At 44.7% G+C, this 25,919-nt stretch overlaps 1 long non-coding RNA gene and 1 other non-coding gene across 2 annotated transcripts in view; both read right to left on the minus strand.

Moving 5' to 3' along the window:
* LOC122541288 (uncharacterized) overlaps nt 1-25,919 on the minus strand; it is a 612,062-nt gene that overhangs the window by 260,565 nt on the left and 325,578 nt on the right. The window lies entirely within an intron of this gene.
* Nucleotides 1,997-2,178, minus strand: LOC148141086 (U2 spliceosomal RNA). Its single transcript, XR_015753177.1, has one exon. It is a non-coding gene; the product is annotated as a U2 spliceosomal RNA (small nuclear RNA).

Raw genomic sequence — 25,919 nt, forward strand, 5'->3', positions numbered from 1 at the left:
TTTACAACCTTTCTCTCACAACATTACCCATCCCCAAGCTCCCGGCCTACAGCGTTGCCATGCCAACATCACGCTGCATTGTCCCCACATCAAAACCGGGAAAGTGAAGGTGCCTTGCACTTCCAAGTTACCCACGTCCTTGTCTTCCTCCGCCTCTAATATGGTGACTTTGCCACCCCTTCCACAATTCCTGTCCACTCTGCTACAAGCAGGCTGTCCCCAGTGCCCAGGATTGACTTCCCCAACTTCACTGCTACTGCAGAGGCCTCTGAACCCCTCCTTGAGCATTTCTTCGAACTAATCTCCAGTGACAGGAACGGCCAGTGTCAGCATGGATTGGTGAACGGGAATTCAGGATCGAAAAATCTACCAGAACATTTCGGGGATGTAATGAATAGTTTATGTGGTAACCTCTCTGGACTGTAGTGATATAGATTTCCTGGTCCTGATTGTCCCAAACAATGGTAAAGTCCCTGGATGCACTGTGCCAGGGTCTCCTGATTGAATCCTGTCTCCCATGCCCTGATTGAGAACTGGTTCCTGTGTCTTTGAAACGTGACCATTTGTTTGAAGCACGTGCAGTGTATTTGCTGCTTTAGCTGCTGTTCCAAGTGCTTGACAGTCCGGTCCCTTGACTGATCACCGCTAACAACAAGGATAAGCTGCCTGGGTATGCCTGCGATAAACAAGCAGGCAAGGCAGGAACACTGTGAAACATTAATTTCTGGTCTAGCCATCAAAGTGCAAAAAAGCCAAGGAAAGGCAGAGATGTTGTGCCAGTCCCTGAGCAGGAAATGTCTCAAGTGCTGGAAAGTTTGTTCGTGTTCTTAGAGTAGCAATGTACTTTGTGCACAGGAAATTCTACATTTGATGCAGTGTTTTTACTTAACTCTGGCTCATTTCACCAGCTCCACAAATATCTATAGGACTGGTTAATGTGAGTATCGGCTGTCGGAGTAATATGCCTCTGACTTGGACATTCGTGATACAACACACAATTGTGGCCTACATCAGTGAATATGTAATCTGATTCAATTCACAGGCCATTGAACTGAGAAAATAAAGCCGTCACAAACAAAACTATTGGTTCTGGTTGTTCTTGCACTCTGATGAAAAACATTCTTAAAGACTTACAAAGATGTTGCCGGGGTTGGAAGGTTTCAGCGACAGGCTGAATAGGCTGGGGCTGTTTTCCCTGGAGTGTCAGAGGCTGAGGGATGACCGTGTTGAGGTTTATAAAATCATGAGGGGCATTGATCGGTTACATATGCAAGGTATTTTCCCTGCGCTGAATAGTCCAGAATGAGAGTGCATAGGTTTAGTGCAAGAGTGGAAATAAAATAAAAGGAATCTAAGGGGCAATGTTTTCACACAGACGATGGTGAATGTGTGGAATGCGCTGCCAGAGGAAGTGGTGGAGGCTGGTAAAATTACAACATTTAAATGGCATCTGGATGAGTATATGAACGGGAAGCGTTTAGAGGGATATAGGCCAAGTGCTGGCAAATGGGACTAGATGAGGTTACAAATTCTGGTCAGCATGGACGAGTTGTGCTTTAAAAACATCATATCTTTTCCTACTTCACAGTGTTCTCAAAATCTCTCGTTCAATATATCTGAGTCATCATTGTTATCATCAAAATCCAAACTGCTGAATACTTCAACAGCTTCATCTTCTCCATTTTGTTTTCCAAAATGCCGTTTGCCATTAGGTAGAGCTGGGGGCAACATGGTTTTACTTCTGCTGTTCGGAGTTGGGAGTTGGTGTGAAGGGGGGGCATGCAACAGGGATGAAATGACAACATTGAGAGTGAAGGCTGAACATACAGAAAGAGACCGATGGATAGCAACCTAGAGCGAATTGATTTGCATGAAAGCGAGTCTGACTTGACCAAAAGACTGCCTGTATACTTTCTTACTTAGAGACTCGGTAGATGAGAAATAAACTAGCACACAAAGAAGTGAACTAATAAAGCTGTGTTTCGGATTCTTTAATGACGGGTGCACCATTCCCAGAAACATTGCAATACCAGGACGCTACGCGAAGTTGGTGGAGCAAGCTCCTAATCCCACTCCTTCCTACAAAAATCAGATTAATATTCTCCCCCTAATTCAGGAACGTATCTGACATTAGAACAGATACTACACATGATCTTAGCCAAAAGGCAGAGAAGTGATATTGGTGTCATCATCAAGATTAGAGTGGTGCTGGAAAAGCACAGCAGGTCAGACAGCATCCAAGGAGCAGGAAAATTGACATTTCAGGCAAACTCCCTTCATCAGGAATGAGGCTGGGAGCCTCGGGAGTGGAGAGGTAAGTCAGAGGTGGGTGGGGCTAGGGTGAAGGTAGCTGAAAGTGCAATAAGTGGGTCGAGGTGAGGTAAAGGTGATATGTCGGAGATAAGGGTGGAGCGGATAGGTGGGAAGGAAGATTGACAGGTGGGACAGGCTATGATGGTGTTGAGCTGGGCGGTTGGAACTGGGGTAAAGTGGTGGGTAGGAGAAATAAGGAAACTGGTGAAGTCCACACTGATGACCTGGAGTTGAACGGTCCTATGCAGAGTATGAGGCATTCTTCCATCAGGAGTTGGGTGGTCAGGGAGCGGAGATGGAGGAGGCCCAGGATCTGCATGTCCTCGGCAGAGTGGGTGGGAGAGTTGAAATGTTCAGGCACCGGGCGGTGGGGTTGATTAGTGTAGGTGTCCTGGAGATGTTCTCTGAAGTACTCTGAGAGAAGGCATCCGGTCTCCCCAATGTAGAGGAGACCGCATCAGGAGCAACGGATACAATAAATGATATTTGTGGAAGTGCTGGTGAAACTTTGATGGATGTGGAAGGCTGCTTTGGGGCCTTGGACAGAGGTTAGCAGGGAGATGTGGGCACAGGTTTTGCAATTCCTCAGCCGACTCTTCCTCAGCTCCAACTCCTCCAAGCGATGATGTGAACTGAACAAGATCGTCCCCGGGAGGTTTCTTGTAAACCTGTTTGACCTTGTCTGGATTGTCTCCACAATCCTTCCCATTATGTGGTTTCCAGAACGGAAAACAATGTTCCAGCTGAACCTGAACTGGTGCTTTATAAAAACACACCAACACCTCATTGCTCTTGCAGTCTCAGTCACTGTGAACAAGGACCAGGAGACAATGTTCTTTATCAGATATTCTCTCAGACTCTCCTGACACATAGATTCCATAAGTCCATGTACACCCTGCTACTGTAAGCCCTTTTTTGATTTGGATGACAGATTGTCGATTGACTCTTCTTCTGCTCGAAATCTCCATATTTGACTTCATCTACATCAATCCATCTACCTCACCAAAATGCCAATATCTTTCCGACGTTCAACACTATCCTGCTAACAACTGTCAGCTTCCCTTTTCACTGTCATTGCCTGGCAACAACTGGGAACGTATAATTTGTCCTCCTGTTTGGCTGCACCATCACATTAACTTTCTGATCGTTATGTACAGGGCACTGCCTTTCCCAAAGGTTGGTAATTTTCAAAATTTCTCACCATTTTAAACAGAAGCATTCATATTTTATCTATACTCCCTACTATCATGAATTACATTTCACTACATCACGTTTGATTTGTAAAATTTAAAATTTTATTTACCCAGTGAACTTTTCAGAAATCTTATTAGCACAGTTGGAAGTTTTGGTCACATGGAATGCAGGGAAAGCTAGTCATTTAGATACAAAATTGGTTTGAAATTAGGATACAGAAGGTGGTTTTTGATGATTGCTTTTTGGACTGGCGGCCTGTGACCAGAGGTGAACTGCCAGGATTGGTGCTGAGTCCACTGCTGTCCAACATTTATCTAAAGGACTTGGATGTTATTTTAGGAGGTATGTTTAGGAAGTTTTCAGATGACACGACAACTGGTGATGGGGTGGACAGTGGAAATGGTTACCGCAGTATACAATTGGACCTTGATCAGGAGGGCCAATGGGCCGAGGAGTGGTAGGTGGAGTTTAATTTAGATAAATGTGAGGTGCTGAATTTTGGTGAGACAAATCAGGGCAGAACTTACACATTTAATGGTAATATCTGTTGGTGATCAAAGGCACCTTGGAGTGCAGTTTCATAGTTCCTTGGAAGTTGAGTTGCATTCGACAGGGCCATGAAGAAGGTGTTTAATTCACTTGCCATTATTCGTCAGTGCATTAAGTATAGGTGTTGAGCTGTCATGTTCTGGCTGTAAAGCACACTGATTAGGCCACTTTTAAATGTTGTATTCTGTTCTGGCCTCCTTGCTTTAAAAGACATGTTGTGATACTTGGGCATCAGAGAAGATTTGCAAAGACGTTGCCAGGTTTGGAGGGTTTGAGCTGGAGGAAGAGGCAGAATCGGCCGAGGCTACTTTCCCTGGAGTGTCAGAGTCTGAGATGCGATCTAATGAAGGTTTTTCAGATCATGAGGGACATGGATGGAGTAAATAGACAATATCTTTTTCTCAAGGTAAGGGAGTCCAAAACAAGATGGCATAGGTTTAAGGTGACGGGGGAGGGGGAGGTTTGGATGTGATCAAAAGGGTGACATTTTCATGCAGAGTTGGTGTGTGTATTGAATGAGCTGACAAAGGAAGTGCTGGGTGCTGTTACAATTACAACATTGAAAAGACATCTGAATGTGTATATGAATAGGAAGGATATAGAGGGATATGGCTTAAATGCTGGCAAATGGGACCCCCATTTCCAAAATAAATTAAACTCACATCTCACTTTAATATCACGATGAAATATAGCACCTCAAATTGTAACACAATCAAAAACAGATAATGCTGGAAACACTCCGCATGTCTGGCAGCATTTATGGAGAGAGGGAGAAGAGCTATCTCATGTTTCTATGAAGTTACCCTGCGAATATAAACATTAGGGTTCAGGAAGAGGCCATTCAGCCACACAAGCCTGCTCTGCTATAAAATACGGCCCTGGCTGATCTTATTTCGGTCTCAACTCCACTGTCCTGTCTGCTCTCTCCAACCCTCCAATCCATTACCCGTTAAAAATCTGTCAATCTCCTCCTTAAATGTATTCAGTGTCCTGGCATACACTCTGGGGCAGTGAATTGCACAGATTCATGATCCTTTGGGAAGTAATTTCTCCTCATCTCTGTTTTAAATCTGCCACTCCCTTATCCTAATCTATATCCTCTTGTTCCAGATTGTCCCACGAAGTAAAACCCCCTCTCTACCTCGTCAAACCTCTTTTCCAATCTGCAGAAATAGTGCTGGAAAATGGCAGTTCGTCAGTTATTTTTCGTTCGTCTTTATTGTGGAAAATACAACATCCACAACACAACCCTCAGCCACTGCCTGTATCCATCCTTAACAAAGAACTCAAATAAAATTGTGAGACATGACCTTCACTTGACAAAGTCATGTTGACTGTCTTGTAATAACTGAAAAATGTGTTGCTGGAAATGCGCAGCAGGTCAGGCAGCATCAAAGGAGCAGGAGAATCGACGTTTCGGGCATAAGCCTTTCTTCAGGAATGTCTCGTAATAACCTATTTTTCTCAAAGTTATTATGACTTCCATCAGGTTTCCCAAATTGATGACAGCTTCATCAGTAAAGTGATAGAAGGGACGATCAACAGTACTATCAAGCAGCACTTGCTCACGCAGTGATGCCCATTTTGGGTTTCGCCAGGGTCACTCAACTCCTGAACTCATTAGAGCCTTGGTTCAAACATGGACAAAAGAGCTGAATTCCATAGGTGAGGTGGGAGTGACAGCTCATGACATCAAGGTCATATTTGACCAAGTGTGGCATCAAAGAGCCCTGGCAAAACTAGAATCAATGGGTATGAGAGGGCAAACAATCCGCTGGTTAGAGTCATACCTGGAACAAAGGCAGATGGTTGTGGTTGGGGAGGGTCAGTCATCTCAGCTTTCAGACATCATTGCAGGAGTCCCTCAGGTCACCCCAATGAGTTCCTCACGAGGCCCAAAAATCTTCAGCTGCTTCATCAATGACCTTCCCTCTTTCATGAGGTCAAAAGTGGGAATGTTCGCCAATGATTGCACAGTATTCAGCATCATTTGCGACTCCTCAGATACTGAAGCATCCCGTGCTCAACTGCAACAAGACTTGGACAATATCCAGGCTTGGGCCGACAAGTGGCAAGTAACATTCACGCCACACAAATGCCAGACAATGATCATCACAAATAAGAGTCCGTCTAACCACCGCCTCTTGATATTGAATGGTATTACCATCAATGAATCCCCCACTGTCAACATACTTGGGGTCATCATTGACCAGAAACTCAGCTGGAATCACCACATAAACACAGTGGTTACAGAGATTAAGGATACTGCGGCGAGTAACTCACTCCTCACACCACAAAGACTATCCACCATCGACAAGGCACAAGTCCGGAGTGTGATGGTGTACTCTCCAAGTGTCTGGATTGTTGCAGCTCCAACATCACTGAAGAAGCTCAACACCATCGAGCACAAAACAACCAGCTTGATGGGCACCACATCTACAAACATTCAGTTCCTCCACCACCATCGCTCAGTAGCAGCAGTATGTACTATCTACAAGATACACTGCAGAAATTCACCAAAGATCCTGAGACAGCATCGTCATAACACGGGACCATAGTGTCTTTTGGGGATCAATTCCACCATAACAAACAAACTAGTCAGACGTCCCAACAAACCCCACCATCACACACCCCTCAGGGGGGTACATGAGCTCCTCATTACCCTCTGACACACCCTGGGCCAGATGCAGTACATCAAAGCCGTCAGCACCTCTGTCCAGAATATAGACACAATGGAGGAGATAAAAGACTTATTCCCCACCAGCCTCGAACTATCGCTATCCTGCTGAAGGAAGTGTTTCTCAGGCAGTGTCTCACAGCCGACCTAATGATGACCAAGATATCTGAGTCACAGAATGCCCACAGCATCTGGTCCACCCTAAACCCCTCCCCAGTCAGCAGCTTTGTGGAGACCCTTGGCCTCTCGTCCAGGAAACCTCAGGACTGGCTCAGTGAGAATAAGCAGGAGATCCAGGATCTCTGAGACTGCAAACGTGAGGAATTCCTGAACCGGCAGAGTCATCATAACTCCAGCTAAAGGAAACAAGAGGAGACACAACTGATGGCCCAGGTGTAACAAAGAAGCCATGAACGAAAGGATAGATAGGGCGTGGAGAGAGTCAGCAGGAGAGTCAGTGCCTCACTGACAGCCACAATGTATGCGGCTTCTTAAGCACAATCAAAGCCATCTACAGCCTGGGTACCCAGGGAATGAACCCCACTGAGATCCAAACGCAGAGAGTACCTCAAAAAAGACAGAAAAGCAGTCAGTACTGACTGGAGAAAGCACTTCGAGGGCCTCCTCCACCAATTCACAGACTACAACACAAGTGTTCCTGACAACATCCCACAACACGGTACCCACCGCCTTTTCCGCAAACCTCCAACCAACCCTGAGGGCAAAGAAAACAACAACAAGGCCACTAGCATAGGTGAAATCTCGAGTGAAGGACTAAACTGTGGTAGGGAGTCATTTTTGACATGAATCCACCTTCTCATCCTTGTCTATATAGAGCACACAGATAACTGAACTTCAAGAAAGCAGCTCACCAACACATTTTCAATAGCCACTAGAGAAGAGCAATAAATGCTGGCCCAGCCAGAGATGCCCATGAATTGATTAGACGCTGTGTTTGAGGTTTTGTAAGTGTAAGCTCGGTGGGTACTGGCAGCACCTTGCTTGTTGTGAAGAACTGAAGTGATATGCTGTCTGAAGCAATTGTTCAGTTTTTCAGAGGCATAGCCTCCATCCATCGCATCACTCGGACACTGAGATTCATATCCCAGATTACTCACGTGTGAGATAGATACAATCAATTTAACATGTCCCCGTGTCTGGAATATTTGGAAACTTAGTTGAATTATTGTCATGAAAACAATTAGGTGCGGAATATTTATATTCAAGTGAAAAATAATTGGTTATTTTCAAAGTGGGCTAAGTAATAATTTGATCCTGGGTGCTCATCATTTGGGTGCTATGTTTTCATTAGATTTCATTCTTAACAAATGGGTGGATTCGTTTATTGGACAATTTTATCTTCAATCATAACACTTTGCTGTTAATGATAAATACAATATTGAAAACATCTTCAAAAAGGTTTCCAGTTTGAGCCACACATAATAATGTTAGTTGGGATCATGCTGGCCATCATTGAAGATGCACAATTCTGTTTAGACACTGGAACTGTGGAGCTGACATGCACTGGATATTGTTGATGAGGGATTCAATGCAAGATGCCATGGAACCCATCACTTTTCTAGCACCTTCAATAAGAATGAGCTCCAAAGTGTAGTATTATGAATCTTATGTGGCACACTAGATGTCATCAACATGGACAAACTTTCAAAACATGGTCATTGGCGGCTCATTTGTATAAATGGTGAAAATTGCACTGAGCCTTGTGCTAGTCCATTGGCCAGTCTGTTCCATGCACTTCCCCCTTGTTCAAGGACAATTCTAAATTGTCTGTTGTAAGGAAATGTTTGAATAATTGTCCAGATCCAGTTTGGGAGCTGTCTGGAGATATTTAGGAGCCGGTCACTCTTTACTGGAGGGGCCAGTGTGTGGTACAACAAGACTATATTTACATTCCAGCCTTTTCAATTGTATTTGGCAGTGCAAACATCATGTGCTTACTCATCTGAACATGAATCAGCTGTTTACTGCAGTTATTGAACTGAGCAATAATCAGCTGGTTCCTACAGTTACTACATTCAGCAATAATTAGGTGTGCATTCTGATTATTGACGTGAATAGTCTTCAACTAAAAAAAAGTTTGGTTTGATTTTAAGATTACAAGAAATAAAGTGGGGTTCACTGTTTATTGTACAAAATTTAAACCTGACCTGTAGTATATTTCTCACAGACTAATCCAGCAACACTCGAATATAGTCACGCTTATGGAATCCCATTTTTTGACAATGTCGCAGGCAATACTCTGATCGTCTCAGGGCAGGTCCTGTCCCACAGGAAGTACAGAGCCAGAAGAGGGAGCAGTCCCGTGGGTTACAGTCAAGGGTGGGATGGGTACCCTGGAAGTGCTCAGCGTTGATTCCTGTCCCCATGAATCCTCATGGCATCATGTTAAAAACGGGCATGGAAACATTCTGCTGATTACCAATTACCACATCCCTCGAATTTCCCTGTTTGAACACAACATTGAAGGTGGAAAGGACAGTAAATGGATTGTGTGTGGGAGGCTTCAGTGTCCATCAGCAAGACAGGCTCAGCAGCACCACCTGCTGACTGAGCTGGGACATTCCAAAAGGCATCGTCACCAATCTGCCTGCACCACGTTTTATCGATATTGCATCATGTGAGTTATATCATATCATGGAGTCACAGAGGTGGATAGCATGGAAACAGACCAGTTGGTCCAACTCGTCCACTCCGACTTGATATCCTAACCTAATGTAGTGTAACTTGCCTGCACCTGGCCCATATCCCTCCAAACATGTCCTATTCATATACCCTTCCAGATGTCTTTTAAATTTTGCAATTGTACCAGCCTCCAACACTTCCTCTGGCAGCTCATTCCATATAAGTACCATCCTTTTAGGTCCCATCTATATATTTCCCCTCTCACCCTAAACCTATGCCATGTTGTTCTGGACTCCCCTACCCGGGGAAAGACTTTGTCTATTTGCCATGCTCAGGCGCCTCATGTTTTGATAAACCTCTATAAGGGCACCCCTCAGCATCCAAAACTCCAATAAAAACAACCCCGGTCTATTCTGCCTCTCCCAGTAGCTCAAATCCTCCAACACTGGCAACATCCTTGTAAATAGTTTCTGCACCCTTTCAAGTTTTACCACATCCTGGCAGTACCTCTGTGCGGAATGAGTCAGAATTCAAACAGATCTATCAACTTATGAGAAGGTGTCCATGACAATCAATCATAGTCTATCTGCCCGACACATCTTCACTGATGTCCTGGACTCCTCCATAACTGAGAGGGGCAATAGAACACCTCACATCTATTTGAATTAAACCCCATCTGCCACTCCTCGCCCCATCAGCCCATCTCATCAAGGTCCATTGTACTCTGAGACAACTTTATTCGCAGTCCAGTACAACTCCAATTGTGGTGATATTTGTAAACATACTAACCATCCATCCGATAATGACATCCAAGCCACAAAGGAATTTGTAGGAGCAGGAGTGCACAGGCATACACAGACTCATGGCATGAATGAACAGGTTGAGAGAACATCTTATGAAAAGTACTGTCTCCTGGATCTTGCTTACAGTGACAGAGACTGTGAGAGCAATGAGATGTTCTTTATGTGATTAGAGAGTGGTGTGGGCGAAAGCAGCAGGTCAAGGGTTTAGCACAGCGCTGTCCCAGCCTGTACCTGTCCTACTCCCACCCCCAGTGGACCCAAACTTGGAATGCACACAGACCCAAAGCTGCAGTTTCAAACATGAAGCAGCAACGACACCAATTCACACAAGACTTCTGCACAAATTAACACAAGGTCTTTGCACAAACTCGTGCAAGTTTGTCCCCAAAATTAATACAAGATGTGTGAACAAATGGGCATATGTTTATTTCACAAGTGAACACAATATTACTACATACTAAGACAAACAGGTAAAGTCAGCAAGCTGAATGAGCTTGAGAAATATATATATATATATATATATAAATGATGATATGTACACTTGAGCACACTGCAAAAGTGGGAAAATTGGAAACCTTCAAAACTGTAATAATGAGCACCAGGGACATTATATTCCTGTTCTGGCGAAGAATGTCAAATTATTAGAGAAATTGAGATTTTGGTTAAATGGTATGATGATGTGGGTGTACCTTTAAAAGAGTTAAAAGCAGCAGACCTACTGGACTCAGCACCAAGTATTCTCAATAAGACAACAATATATGTTATACTGAGTAGAACAACTTGAGTAGTTTGTGGCCTGGAGACAAAAAAAAAACAAATTCGACTTTGGCCAATCAGTTTACTTTAAATCCTGATAAAAAAAAATACCAAATTCCAAATATCAAGTTTGAATTGAGTATATTGACAATGTTAAAAGTCAATGGCACAATCTGTTGCTCTGGGGGGGGGGGGGGGTAAATTGCTTGAAAACAACATCTCTCTGAAAAGTACCTTTTTGGTCAGTAACCTGTGATGTAGAAATTCCTAACACGGAGAAAAGAAGACACAGGAAGATCCAAACACAAATACCTACAGCTGCTGGATTTGAGATAAGAAGTGTTCGTTTGTAAATTTTAATTGGGAGCTTTATCAGAATAGTATGATAGAAGGGAAGGGAAAAGATAGGTTCGAGAATGAAATTGTGAATTGTAGTTGGTTATTTTTTCTCTGTTATATTTGAGAAATGAATTTGTTAATTTTTACTGTATTCTTGTCTCAAGTTAAGAGTGGTCTTTCGAGATGCACCATTCACTATCTGGTCGCGATGGCAGTGTCGGGTCTACTTTACATCATTTTTGTCATCATACTTGAAAGAGTTTTCTTACTATTATTATCCACCTTGTTTTCTGGACATCACTCCTGTTTGTCATGTAAAACAGGCACTGACCGACATTGCAGTTGATTGTTCTGTCTGGTTCACTGTCGCATTTTCTTTTGAACGGCTTGTCCCCATTTGTTTTCACCAGATGAAAGCTCATTATTGCACAGAGAAAACTGTGAAGAGAGTATAAAGAATATTCCCAACTATTTTCGATTTGAACCCAGAAGGACCATCAACACTGTTCCGTGGTATTGCTATAAGAGTTACAGTTTCTTAAATGAACCTTTGTGGGTAAGTCATAGATACATTGAATCATTTATGACACCACTTCTCCCATTCACTTTTGTTCTGTTTCTTAATGTTTTGACTGTCAGACACATCTTCGAGTCCAATAAGGTGTGTAAGGGACTGCGGAGTAAGAAAAAAAACAGAGAATGACCCAGAGATAGAGAGCAGAAACACTCTGTGAATTTACTATTTGCAATATCTGCCAGCTTCATTCTGTTCTGCTTGGTGTATATTATACATTTATATGGTGCCAGTTATAACGCAGATGATTTTGATCTCTTTGAACAAGTTGCATACATGCTGCGGAACATAAGATGCTGCACAAATGCTGTTATTTACGTGGTGAAACAGAAAGGTTTCAGAGACCAGTTAAAGTATGCAGTGAAATATTCAGTTATAAAAAATAATTCAATTGGTGAATAAATCCAAATTTATGAGAGCCAACATCTGCTGCAGCTGATAATGGAATGCGGAGTCATAGAGTCATAGAGATGTACAGCATGGGAATCGACCCTTCTGTCCAACTCATCCATGCAGACCACTCTAGTCCCACCTGCCGGCTCCCGGCCCATATCCCTCCAAACCCTGGCTAAAGTGAGGACTGAAGATACAGTCATAGAAATATACAGCATGGAAACAGACCCTTCGGTCCAACACGTCCATACCGACCAGACATCCCAACCCAATCTAGTCCCATCTGCAAGCACGTCGCCCATATCCCTCCAAACATTTCCTATTCATATGCCCATCCAAATACTTCTTAAACGTTGCAATTGTACCAGCCTCCACCACATCCTCTGGCAGCTCATCCCATACATGTACCACCCTCTGCGTGAAAAAGTTGCCCCTTAGGTCTCTTTTATAACTTGCCCCCCTCACCCTTAACCTATGCCGTCTGTTTCTGGACTCCCCGATACTAGGGAAAAGATTTTGTCTGTTTATCCTATCCATGCCCCTCATAATTTTGTAAACATCTATAAGGTCACCCCTCAGCCTCCGATGCTCCAGGGAAAACAGCCCCAGCCTGTTCAGCCTCTCCCTGTAGCTCAACCCTGGCAACATCCTTGTAAATCTTTTCTGAATCCTTCCAAGTTTCACAAAATCTTTCTGATAGGAAGGAGACGAGAATTGCACGCAATATTCCAACAGTGGGCTGACCAATGTCCTGTACAGCCGCAACATGACTTCGCAACTCCTATACTCAATACTCTGACCAATAAAGGAAAACATTCCAAATTCCTTCTTCACTATCCTATCTACCTGTGACTCCACCTTCAAGGAGCTATGAACCTGCACTCCAAAGTCTCTTTGTTCAGCAACAGTCCCTTGGACCTTACCATTAAGTGTATAAGTCCTGCTAAGATTTGCTTTCCCAAAATGCAGCACCTCGCATGTATCTGAATTAAACTCCATCTGCCACTTCTCAGCCCATTGGCCCTTCTTGTCCAGACCCTGTTGTGATCTAAGGTAACCCTCTTCGCTGTCCACTACACCTCCAATTTTGGTGTCATCTGCAAACTTACTAACTGTATCTCATATGCACGCATCCAAACCATTTATGTAAATGGCAAAAAGTACAGGACCCAACACCGATCCTTGTGGCACTCCATTGGTCACCCTCTGTCTTCTATCTTTGAGCCAGTTCTCTATCCAAATGGCTAGTTCTCCCTGCATTCCATGAGATCTAACCTTGATAATCAGTCTCCCATGGGAAACCTTGTCGAACGCCTTACTGAAGTCGATATAGATCGCATCTACTGCTCTGCTCTCATCAATCTCCTTTCCAAATGAGAAATGGACAGATAGGAGAAGGAGGAGTTGCAACATGATAATGCTCCTTTACCAAGGGGCAAGGATTGACTCCATCTGAGGGGCAACATGAAAGCGACTGCAGGAGTAAAGCCAGCGTAAAGTGCTGCCAGCAAGGAGCAACAATCAGTAAAATGCTGCAATACAAAAGCAAAACAGTAAGAGGAATTAGACATGCACAAAACATACACTCATCAGTTCTCAATAAGTGAACTGGGTACATAATGACCTGGAGGAAGAAATCATTGTTCATTGCACCCCAGAGTGGGAAATGCAGCGACAGGCTCCTGTTCCTCTCCTTCGCGGAATTCTCTTATGTATATATCTAGAGAAAAATATTTTGAGAAGTTCCTGTTAGGAAAGAGTACGTAGTATAACATAAGCTGTAAAACAATCTGCGCGTATTTATTACAATGTATTTTCATCCATATTTGACTTGGTGCATTTCCATTCAATCCACCGTGCCCTGATGGCTGACGATACTTTCTTTATTTGCATTTTTTGTAGCGGAAGAGCAGGTGGATGTTCGTGCCAGTGTAGCTGCAGAAGATGGACTATTCCACGTACCAGACGAAGAGACAGGCATACCTGGGACCCAAGCATTCGTCATGGCTACCACTATTGCTTGCAGGAAGTGGGAGGATTGCAAGGATAAGTTGTTGAGGGTGAGGACCAGTTCAGTCAGGTGGATGACGGGGTTAGTGGAAGGGTACTGGTAAGAACGGTGTGAGAGGAAGAAATGGAGGTCTTTGAGTCCCTGGCCATGGTGGATGGAGGTGTACAGGGACTGGATGTCCATGCTGAAGATAGGCATTGGAGACCGAGGAAAAACAAACGGTTTGGAGCATTATGAGGGCGTGGGTGGTGTCCCGAACGTAGGTGGGGAGTTCCCGGACGAAGGTATGCAGAGATGAGTTCAGTGGGACAGGCGCAGGCTGGGGCAATGGGTTGACTGGGGTAGTCAGGCTTGTGGATCTTCAGTAGGAGGTAGAACCGGGCGGTGTGGGGTTCAGGTCTGTGAGGTTGGAGAATTTGGACGGGAGATCCCCTGAGATGATAAGATTGTGGATGGTCTGGGAGATGATAATTTGGTGATGGGAGGTGAAATCGTGTCGAGGGAACAGTAGGAGGATGTGCCTGCCATGCGGCCCCACAACGTACTCCAAGTTCTCAGCTTCTTCCTCTCAGGCCGTCCCAACCAATACCCTTCCACTGAAACCCTCAGCCGCCTGGCTGAACTGGTCCTCACCCTCAACAATTTCTCCGTTCAATTCTTCCACTTCCTCCAAACCAAAGGGGTAGCAACGGGCACATGTATAAGTCCCAGCTGTGCCTGCCTCCTTATCGAGTATGTGGAACAGCTTATCTTCTGCAGTTATACCGGCATCATTCCCCACCTGTCCATCTGCTACATTGATGGCTGAATCAGCGCCACCTCGTGCTCCCTTAAGGAGATTGATATATTTATCAACTTTACTAACGCCTTTTATCCCCACCTCAAAGTTCCCCGATTTTCTCCAATACCTCGCTCCCCTTCCTGGACCTCTCCATCTCCATTTCCAGCAACCGACTAACCAGGGACATCTATTATAAACCCACCGACTCCCACAGCTGCCTGGATTACACCTCCTTCCACACCGCCTTCGAGAAAAACGCCATCATTTATTCCCAATTCCTCGGCCTCCACTGCATCCGTTCCCAGGTGGTCAATTTTACCTTAGAAAATGCCAGGTGGCCTCTTTTTTCCAAGATCGTAATTTCCTCTCCCATGTGGTGGACAAAGCCCTTCAGCGCATCTTCCCCAATTCCTGCACATCCGCCCTCGAACCCCACCCCTCCCAACGCAAAAAGGACAGAACCTACTGGTCGTCACCTTCCAGCCCACAAACCTCCATAGACATCGCATCATTGTCAACCACTTCTGCCAACTACAAGCAGACCCCACCACTCGGGATATATTTCCCTCCCCATCCCTATCAGTGTTCCAGAGAGACCACCCTCTCCGTGACTCCCTTGTCAGATCCACGCCCTCCCCACTAAGCCACCCTCCCCTCCCACTACCTTGCCTTGCCACTGTAGGAAGCGCAAAATCTGCGCGAACATCTCCCTCCTCACCTCCATCCAAGGCCTCAAAGTATCCTTCCACATCCGACAGAAATTAACCGTACTTCCACACACATCATCTACTGAATCCATTACACTCGATGTGGTCTTCACCACATCAGGGAGACAGGATGCAAACTGGCTGACCATTTCAGAGAACATCTCTGGGACACCGGCACCAACAAATCCCACCACCCCTGAACACTACAACTTCCCCTCCCACTCCGCCAAGAACTTGCAGGTCCTGGGCCTTCTCCTTCACCAAACCCTTTACCACCCGACGCCTGAAGGAAGAACGCCTCATCTTCCACCTTGGGACCCTGCAACCACACTGGATCAATGTGGTTCTCACCAGATTCCTCATTTCCCCTCCTCCCCACATTATCCCACCCTGTTGACCTGTCCATCACCTTTCCCATCTATCTGCTCCACCCTCCTCTCCGACCTATCACCTTCTCCCCCACTTCCATCTACATATCACATTTCCAGCTACCATTCTGCAGCTCCAACCCTCTCCTATTTATCTCTCAGCTGCCCGGCCGCATTCCTGGTGAAGGGCTTTTGCCAAAAATGTCGATTCTCCTGCCCCCTCGCATGCTGCCTGACCTGCCGTGCTTTCCAAGCACTATACTCTTGACTTTGATCTCCAGCATCTGCTGTAATCACCGTTTCCTGGATGAGTCGACATCCTCAGTGCTTTCATGAAAAGTTTTGTGGCTCTCACTGACTCCACCAAGATCAATTGGAACTGATTCTGGATGAATCCTGTTTGCTTCTGGCTACATTATGTGGTCTGAAATCAACTCAAAAAATTATTTGCGTCATCAAGGGATTTTTGTTTGCACCTACATCTACAACAGCTCCCAAATCCATCCCTGCCTCCACTCATAATTGATGAAACAACCATTCATTCCATCCATTGTTTCCCCGGAACCTTCTTAGCCAGCGTAATATCGGCATAACAACAGAGTATGCTGTTGGTACAAACTTATTCCATCCTCCTGGTTTACACATCCAAACAAATCTCAATAATCCCTGATCATCTGTTGACTACAGAAACTAACACAGGCGTATTGTCCTCAAAACTCTCGTGAATTCAAAATGTTCCATGTTCATTCAGTGATTTCTTTATTTTTTAGACTGATGTGAATCTTGTTTGATAAACTCTAGATGAACATATTCGATGTCCTGCAGTGCAATAAATGTCACCAGAGTATGATGGTAAAAAGTAGTTAAAGATTCCATTGCATTAAATCAGATGCAATGGCGGATAGGAATGACAGCAACAATAGTAAGTCTGATGACTGGGAGCAATTTAGGATCCAGCGAAGCCTAATGATCATGGGAGAGAGGGAATATGAATGCAGTGTTGTCTTGAAGCCAAGATCTTATCTTCCCAGGCCATTACGAATCTCATTTGTCACATCCCGAACAGCATTCACAAACCATTCCAGGCCTGCCAAATGCAAACTGTCTGTCTTGTTCAGCTTGGTCTGACTCCAGAACTAGTCCTATTGCCTCTGTAAAATGGTGCCTGCCCTCCTGAAACAGGTTTCCAGCCACATGTCCAACCATCCAATAATTCCACTTCAATTCTCACCAGCACGTGGGACTGACAGTGATCCTGAGATGAGTGTGTTATCGATCCTGCTTTTCAGTCGGAGGTTTCATTGCCTGATATCTGTCTATGGCTGGCATTCCTACCTTCCTCCCTCGGTCTTTAATACCGACAGGGAGCGTGGGTTCTCTTTTGATACTGTTCCCGCAGAATTACCAGCAGAATCTACTGAGTAAACGAGAGACCAGTCCCCATGTTATAACAGGAACTACCACTCGTGAAGAGGCATAGTTTCTGGTGACATTTAATCATTTTTCACAAGGTTCAGTGGAACAGATGAGGCCAGTTGAAGAGGTTGATTGCGGATCGAGGGCTAAGACCGGCATTTAAATTAAATCCAGCGATTCCAACGTTGTAAATTAGGATACTTCTGCGCACAAATAATGTTGGAACACTTGAGCTCCCTCCTGTGCATAGTCATTCCTGCGTGATTCATTATTTTATTTTAAATGCGAGATAAGGAAAGTTCGGTAAAATGTGGATGTGAAGAATTCTGACAATGATGGAAAATGAAGGATTTGGGGATGGCCATCAATGAACCCCAGCATCAGTGAATAACAGAAAAGTCTCCAGTGACTACAGTGTCTCAACAACAGCAAAGCTCAAATATCAGAATCTCATCTTCTAAAGTGGTCATTTTCTGGACTCAACATTTGACTTAAATAATTTTAGATCATAACATCACCTTCTATGGTGTTTCATACACATTCATGTTAAGTATGCTTTGTTTTTTTCAAATATCTCTTTATTTCCCCTTGTTGCAGTTAGGGCCCGTCATGCAACCATTTGCAACCTTGTGCTGTTTTTATAAGCAGTCCTACTTTTCCATTATAACACATTCTGTATTGCATACTCCAGCATCGCAGACCTTCACTTCCGAACATGACGCACCCTCCTGCACTTTTGATTTAAACCTTGTTGTTTTTCAAACTTCCTTCATTTGGGATGAAAAGTTATCCGCTTGAACTGTTCTGTCTGCATCTATTCTCTCTGACCTGCTGAGTATATCCTCAGTTTTCTGCATTTTATTAACAGAACGGAGTCCAAGGAGCTAACAGTCTCAACAAAATTAAATTTGCCGAACAAGAGGAACTAGAAGTGCTCACTGTATCTGACATGCTTCATGATAATCTGAATAGATAGAAGCAGTCCCTATTCCGCATTGAGGAAACAACTGAGGTAAATTAGACAAAGGACAGATCAGACAGCGAAATTCCACCATCGGTTACAAAAGAAGCTCCAAATTCTTGAGGATACAGAACAGGAACATCGGAAACAGAAATGGTGGAGGAAGAAATGTGATTGGGGAACGAATATTAATATGCATCCTGAGATTAGGGTAATATCTCACGTAGTGGTAGTAATACAATTAGTATTGGCCCTGGCCTAGGGAGCAATGGATTGTAGACCCTGTCAGTGTGACATGGTAAAGAAAAAAACATGGGCCCTGATAAGAGAATAGAAACTGCGAACAATACCAGTACTTGGACATACTGTTTTAACCGAACAGGATTCCTGAAATCACGGTATTGGCCAACACGAATGAGAGGAGGAATACCAGGCCTGGAAACTGTGTGTAAACTTTGTTCAAAGCTCTTTGGTTGACAGCCCTTACTCAAAGGGGAGAAATTGTTGGAGCTGCAAATGGCTGAAAGCAGCACAAAATAACCAAAACTGCTTCTCAGTTGACATAAGATGACTGAGAAGATTTTCAGCTGGAATTGTACCTTGGTTAGCTGAGTATCAAAAGGCAACCAGTAATCTAGGACAATTGTTGCCTTGAAAAAAGACGATATTCAAGGTAAAATCGCATGCATAGTACATAACACTTGTTGTAAAGCAGAAGTTGACCCCCCTCTTAGAACTAGAACTGAAATACCTAAAGAGCAGCAGCTCACCCTATAATCTGTAAAAGGAATGCGAAAAGTGGTGTCACCTGCTTTTCGGCTACGTCCAGTGGTTGGCTAAAAATAAATCCCTGACACTCACTTTAAAATAAACAAGCAACAATTTATTTATCTACCTCAAACAGCAAAAAAATTAACTAAACTATTAGAAATCTTAATAAATCCCTTCTAACTACTAACTATTCCTGAATATAGCAAGATTCTAATGGAATGCTGTTTCAATAAATGTAACCTCATATCACAAAAATGGAATTGAGTGTCTCCAAATTACAGCCAAGTCACGTGTCTTCTTGAATGTTCTGTGCCTTCTCCCTCGAGTCTTCTGTCAGGAATGTCTTCTACTTCATTCGTACCATTGTTATTGAGATCGTGCTTTCTCTAAGGCATAGATGAGTGTGGGAGCCCATTTCTCCCTCTTGAGAGCTCTGGCCTGTTCGCTCTGGCAGGTGGCAGCTTGATTTGGGATCTCTGTCCAATTGATCTCTTCTTTTACACCCTTGATGATCTCAGCATTTCTTACAATAGGATTGTTTCTCTGTTGTCAAAGTCATCAGATTTAAATTATATCGTTTTTTTCATTTAAGTACATGGTTTAAACTGACAGTTGCCTGAGGCGGGAATCATCCCTGCTAGCTTTTCACGACTGTCGAGGGCTCTACCTCAGGTAAATGTGTGTGTGAAGTTTGCACATTCCCCACATGTCTGCGTGGGTTTCCTCTGATTGCTCCGATTTCCTCCTACAGTCCAAAAATGTGCAGGTCAGGTGAATTGGCCATGATAAATTGCCCGTAGTGTCAGATGAAGGGGTAAACGTAGGGGAATGGGTCTGGGTGGGTTGCTCTTCTGAAGGTCGGTGTAGACCTGTTGGGCTAAAGGGCATGTTTCCACACTGTATGTAATCTAATCTAATCTAAATACCAGATGCAGAATCGGCAATATTGGAATGTGGTTGAAAGCCTAAGGATAAGTGATAAGGGTGTCTGGGAAACATCAAGAGATCATGGGAAGCCCTTGGATTGTCCATCACTCCATTGATTGATTGTGAATGTAAATTAATAATACAATTGGTTTGCAATTGCTACAGGTGAGTTTAAATAAACGTATAAAGGCATACGTTTTCCCTTTGTCCAGTGAAGAAGCTTCTCGATCCCCAGAGGTTTCTTCCCATCGGTGTAACATCAATAAACTTTGACACTCAAAGTGGACTAAAGATTGTCTGTGATTTATTCAGTCATTCGAAGCCAACAGATGCAGAAATGAAGGGGTCCATTGGCCCGATCACGCCTGTGCAGACTTTCTGGAAGGTGTACCAAATTAGCTCAACACCACTAACTTTCTCCATTAATCTTTAACTTCACAACATCAGATATTTACCGAAATCCATGATTAAAGTTATTATTGTATTTGCTTCCACCGCCCTTTCAGGCAGTAAATTCCAAATTAAAATAATCTGCTGTAACAAAGCAATTCTTCTCATTTCCCCCAAGGATTATATTGCCAATTCTGCATTCTCTGGTTCCCATCTCCACTCTCAATAGGAGCAGCTTATTCACAACCACCCTCAGCATGACCTCAGCTCTATTAAACCTCCTGCCTGTATCACCCTGTGTTTGTTTCAGGAGCTTAAGGAAACACATACACACAAACCACCAGGTCTGTCAGTCAAACCCCGCTCTCATCCCAAAGCCTAGCTCATCCAGTCTTTTCCAGTGCTCCGTCTATCTGGAGTACACCTCATCCTGGGAGAGCAGGAGACTGTAATCTTTGTGAGGTTACGGAGGGGAGTGAGGGAGGGGGAGGTGAGAGGGAAAGTGCAGTATGTCCCTTCCCTGTCCATGTCGTTCCCACACACAGAGACACAGCTGAAGTTTCAAACCAGCTACAACGCATTTATTTAAACAAGGGTACACAAGCTTTTGCATCCAGGGAACACAGATATATCCCAGATGGGAACACAGACCTTCACACAGACCAACACAAGGTGTGAGTGGGACTGAAATGAACCAGTCAAGTCAGCAAATTTAGTTTGTTAATGATTTTCCGAGGATGGACATCAATCCATTTCACAGATGGATTCCCAGTGGTTACATGGATCTGTTCTACAAGCCTATTAATTGTATAAATGACTATGAGGTTTTCAACAGATTCACCTCTTTGACTTTCTCTGCAAAAATGAGGACTGTAGATGCTGGAATCCTGAGTTTAGATCAGAGTGCTGCTGGAAAAGCAGCACCGAGGAGCAGGAAAATCGAAGTTTTGGGCAAAAGACCTTCATCAGGACTGGAGGCAGGAAGCCTCCAGGGTGGAGAAATAGATGAGAGGGGTTGGGGGCGCTGGGGAGAACGTAGCAAACAGTACAATAGTTGAATGGTTGTGGGGATGAAGGTGATAGGGCAGAGGGGAGGGTGAAGGAAAGTAGCAAAGAGTACAATGGGTGAATGGGGTGGGGATGAAGGTGATAGGTCAGAGAGCAGGGTGAAGCGGATAGGTGGGAAGGAATATAGGCAGGTAGGACAAGTCATGAGGGTAGTGCTGAACTGGAAGGTTGGAGCTGGGGTAAGGGGGTGGAGGGGAAATGAGGAACCTGGTGAAGTCCACTTTAATGACCTGGAGTTGAAGTGTTCCATGGTGGAGGATGAGGCGTTCTTCCTCCTGGCGTCGGGTGGTTAGGAAGTGACGGTGGTGGAGGCCCAGGACATGCATGTCCTCGGCAGAGTGGGTGGGGGAGTTGAAATGCTGGGCCACAGGGTGGTGGGGTTGATTCGTGCGGGTGTCCTGGACATGTTCCCTGAAAAGCTCTGCGAGTAGGCGTCCTGTCTCCCCAATGTAGAGGAGACCGCATCGGGAGCAATGGATGCAATAAATGACATTGGTGGATGTTCAGGTAAACTTTGATGGATGTGGAAGGCTCCTTTGTGGCCTTGAATGGAGGTGAGGGAGGAGGGGTCGGCGCCGGTTTTGCAATTCTTGCTGTGGCAGGAGAGGGTACCACGACGGGAGGGTGGGTTGTTGGGAGGCGTGGACCTCACCAGGTTGTCACGGAGGGAACAGTCTTTGTGAAAACCGGAAAGGATGGGGAGGCAAATATATCTCTGGTGGTGGGGTCCGTTTGGAGGTGGCAGAAATGTCAGCGAATGATGCGGTTTATACAAAGGTTTGTAGGGGGGAAGGTGAGCACCAGGGGGTCTGTCCTTGTTACAGTTGGAGGAGTGGGGTTTGAGGGCGGAGGTGTGGGATGTGAACGAGATGCATTGGAGGGCATCTTCAACCACGTGGGAAGGGAAATTGTGGTCTCTAAAGATGGAGGCCATCTGGTGTGTTCTGTGGTGGAACTGGTCCTCCTGGGAGCAGGTATGGCGGAGGTGGAGGAATTGGGAATACGGGATGGCATTTTTGCAGGAGGTAGGGTGGGAAGAAGTGTTAATCCAGGTAGCTGTGGGAGTCGGTGGGTGTGTAAAAAATGTCAGTTTCAAGTCGGTCGTCATTAATGGAGATGGAGAGGTCCAAGAAGGGTAGGGTGATATCAGAGATGGTCCAGGTGAATTTAACGTCGGAGAGGAATGCATTGGTGAAGTTGATGAACTGTTCAAACTCCTCACGGGAGCACGACGTGGCGGCGATGCAGTCATCAATGCAGCGGAGGAAGAGGTGGGTAGTGGTGCCGGTGCAACGACAGAAGGTTGACTGTTCGACATATACACCAAAGAGACAGGCATAACTGGGTGCCATACGGGTGTCTGGAGGAGGTGGGAGGATTCGAAGAAAAAATTGTGAAGGGTGAAGACCAGTTCAGCCAAACCAATGGGAGTGTCAGTGGAAGGGTACTATTGGGGACGTTGGGAGAAGAAGAAACAGGGGTCTTGGAGGCCCTGGTAATGGCGGATGGCGTTGGAGAGAGATTGGATATCCCTGGTGAAGATGACACGTTGGGGGCCGGGGAAACGGAATTCTTGAGGGAGGTGCATGGCGTGTGTGGTGTCTCGAACGTATGTGGGAAGTTCCTGAACAGTATCGAGGTAGGTGGAGATGAGTTCAGTGGGGCAGGAGCAGGCTGAGACAATGGGTCGCCAGGGTGGTTAGACTTGTGGAGCGTGGGATGGAGGTAGAATCGGGCGGTGCACGTTTACACCCCTAGGTCCCTATGTTCTACAACATTACCCAAGGTCCGTCTATTAATATATAAGAATTATGTCTTACAACCCCTAGGGCCCCCTGCCGTACCATACTACCCAAGGCCTTCCCATTATTTAGATAAGGCTAATCTCCTACACCCCTAGGTCTTCCGTTCTACAGCACTCCCCGAAGCACTAATTATTAATTACATCAGAATTATATCCCGCACTCCCTAGGTCCCTGTGTTCTACAACATTATGCAAGACCTAGCATTAATTATACAAGAATTACGTCCTATAGACACTAGGTCCCCCTGTTCTACAACACTACCCAAGTTCCTGCCAGAAATTATACAAGAAATATGTTCTTCACCCGCAAGGTCCCTGTGTTCTGCAACACTACCCAAGGCCCGACCATTAATTATAAAAGAATTATGCCCTACAGCGCCGAGGCCACTCTGATTGACAACACTACACAAGACCCTAATATTAATTATATAAGAATTATGCCCTACACCCCCGAGGAACGTCTAGTCAACAACAATACCCAAGTCTCTACCATTAATTATATAAGAATTTTGGCTGACACCCCGTAGGTCCCTCTGTTCTACAACACTACCCAAGGCCTTCCATTAATTATATAACAATTATGCCCTACTACCACTAGGTCCCGCTGGTCTACAACACCACCCAAGGTCCGAGTATTTATTGTATAAAAATCATGTCCTACACCCCCTAGGTCCTTGTGTTCGGCAAAACTACCCAAGGCCCTACCATTAATTACATAAGAAATATGTCCCAGAACCCCTTGGACCCACTGTTCTACAATACTAGCGAAGGTCCAACAATTAATTAGATAAGAATGATGCACTACAACCCCTAGGTAACCTCTGTTCGACAACACTACCCAAGTCTCTGTCATTAATCATGTAAGAATTATGTCCGACACCCTGTATGTCGCCTGTTCTACAATACAACTCAAGGGTCGACCACTAATTATATAAGACTTATGTCCTACTCCCCCAAGGTCCCTCTGTTCGACAACACTACCCAAGCCCTACCAATAATTATGTAAGAGTTATATCCTCCAACCCCTCAGTCCCACTGTACTTCAACACTACCCAAGGCCCTACCTTTAATTATATAAGAATTATGTACTACGCCCCCTAGTGCCCTCTGATTGACAACACTAGCCAAGGACCACTATAAATTATATAAGAATTATGTACTATGTCGCCGAGTGCCATCTGTTCTACAACACTACCCAAGGGCCTTTCATTAATTATATAAGAATTATGTCCTACACCCCTTATATCCTTCTGTTGTGCAACAATATCTAAGGCACATACACTTGTTATGTAACAATAATGTCCTATATCCCCTGGTTCTCTGTGTTCTACAACACTACCCAAGTCCCTACCATTAATTATATCATAATTCTGTTCTACAACCCTTGGGACCCAATGTTCTACAGTATTAGCCAAGGTCCAACAATTAGTTATATAAGAATTATGTCCTACACACTGAGGTCTCACTTTTCGACAACATTACCCAAGGACTGAGTATTCATTTTGGAAGAATTATGTCAACCACCAACTCGGTCCCACTGTTCTTCAACAGTACCCAATCCTCTACCTTGAATTAGAGAAGAATTATGTCATACACCGCCGTGGCCCGCATGTTCAACAAGCACTACCCAGGGCCCGACCATTAATGATATAAGAATTATGTCCTACACATCTTTAGGTCCCTCTGTTCGATAACACTACCCAACGCCTTACCATTAATTATATAAGAATTATGTTCAACACCTGCTAGGTCCCTGTGTTCTGCAACAATACCCAAAGCCCTATCATTAATTATAGAAGAATTATGTCCTACACCCTCAAGGTCCCTGTGTTCTGCAACACTACCCAAGGCCCTACCATTAATTACATAAGAATTATGTCTTACACCCCCTCGGTCTCCCGTTCTACAACCCTGTCCAAGGCACTAACCCGCAATTACATCAGAATTATATCCTACACCCCCTAGGTCCCCGTGTTCCACTACCGAAGGTCCTATCATTCATTATACAAGAAATATGCTCTACATCCTCGAGGTCGCTCAGCTCTGCAAAATTACAAGGCCCTACCATTAATTGTAAAAGAATTATGTTCAACAGCCCCTCGGACCCCCTGTTCTACAACACTACCCAAGGTCCTGCCATTAAACGCATCAGAGTTATACATGCACGGTGGCACAGTGGTTAGGACTGCTGCCTTACAGCGCTAGATGACCCAGGTTCAATTCCCGCCTCAGGTGACTGTCTGTGTGGAGTTTGCACATTCTCCCCGGGTCTGCATGGGTTTCGTCCCAGAATTCAAAAATGTGCAGGTTAGGTGAATTGGCCGTGTTAAATTGCCCGTAGTGTTAGGTGAAGGGGTAAATGTAGGGGAATGGGTCTGGATGGGTTATGCTTCGGCGGATCAGTGTGGACTTGCTGGGCCAAAGGGCCTATTTCCACTCTGTAAGTAATCTAATCCAACACCCCGAAGGTCCTT

Source organism: Chiloscyllium plagiosum, unplaced genomic scaffold (genome assembly GCF_037043375.1).
Source record: "Chiloscyllium plagiosum isolate Xiang-an unplaced genomic scaffold, Cpla_swu_hap1 HiC_scaffold_35, whole genome shotgun sequence".
Classification (NCBI taxonomy): domain Eukaryota; kingdom Metazoa; phylum Chordata; class Chondrichthyes; order Orectolobiformes; family Hemiscylliidae; genus Chiloscyllium; species Chiloscyllium plagiosum.